The following is a 1,330-nucleotide window of genomic DNA, read 5'->3' on the forward strand; positions in this document are numbered from 1 at the left end:
TTTTTAATAGTATTATCTAACACAAGTGCCCAACTTCTGATGGAAGGTCATTAACCTGAAACGTTAACTCTGTTTCTCTCTCCACAGATGCTGCCTGACCTGCTCAGTGTTGCCAGCATTTACTCTTTTTATTCTCCTAACTTATAATCAGATAATCTCATCCCTTTTCATCTAACTACACTCCTTCCTGATATGTAGCCTTGTCCTACAAACCAGGCTCCTTTCGGATGATTCAGGCATTCATTGGAATTATAACTTCTGAACGATAACAATTATGTGAATTATGTAACTATGTAATACTTGCCACCAAAGGGCGCGACTGTTGGAGTCCTAATGGTCACCTGCCCACACGTGCAGGGCCAGTATAAAAGGTTGGCTGCCATGTTGTTCAGGCACTCTGGAGTTGTAATAAAGAAGACTAAGGTCACACTAAGTTTAGCTCACAGGACTCAGCCTCGGGGAGTTCTTCTCCACATCAACAATTGGCGACGAGTAACAGAATACGAACCTTCACACAAACATGGCTGCCGTTGGAATATTAGAGAGATCCGTAGAGGGTGATGATTGGGAAGCCTTCGTCGAGCAGCTCGACCAGTACTTTGTGGCCAACGAGCTGGAAGGAGACACTAACGTGGCCAAGCAAAGGGTGGTTCTCCTCACCGTCTGTGGGCCTAAAATATACAGCCTCATCAAGATTCTGCTCACACCGACAAAGCAAACGGAGAAGGAATATTCAGAGTTGTGCACACTGGTTTGGGACTACCTCAAGCCGAAGGAGAGTATCCTCATGGCCAGATATCGTTTTTACACGCACCATCGCTCCGGGGACCAGGACCTGGTGGATTATGTCACCGACCTGAGACACCTCGCGGGACCTTGCTGCGTTGGGGCAAATGCTGTGGGACTTTTACGTGCTGGGCATCAGCCACGAGGTCATTCTTTGAAAGCTGTTGGCTGCTGAAAACCGAGACCTGAGCAGGGCCATCGCGATCGCCCAGGCATGCATGGCCACGGATGATAAAACCAAACAGATATCTTCTCAACATCGAAGCTCACCGGCAAGTACTGTGCATAAAATGATGTCGCTAGCAGGCCGAACTGCATATGGCAGGGTCGATACGTCTGTGGGTGCAAGACCTGTGATGACTCAGAGTGCGCCATCTGGGGTAAATGTGAATCTACTGGCACCGTGTTGGTGCTGCGGGGGTAATCCTCGTGCCCATCAATGTCGATTCAAGCACTACGTGTGCAAAGGCTGCACAACGATAGGGTAACTCCAGTGAATGTACAAACGTGCTGTGACATACCACGTGGCTGAGGATGATCGATC

This window comes from Pristiophorus japonicus, unplaced genomic scaffold (genome assembly GCF_044704955.1).
Source record: "Pristiophorus japonicus isolate sPriJap1 unplaced genomic scaffold, sPriJap1.hap1 HAP1_SCAFFOLD_29, whole genome shotgun sequence".
In the NCBI taxonomy this organism is placed as follows: domain Eukaryota; kingdom Metazoa; phylum Chordata; class Chondrichthyes; family Pristiophoridae; genus Pristiophorus; species Pristiophorus japonicus.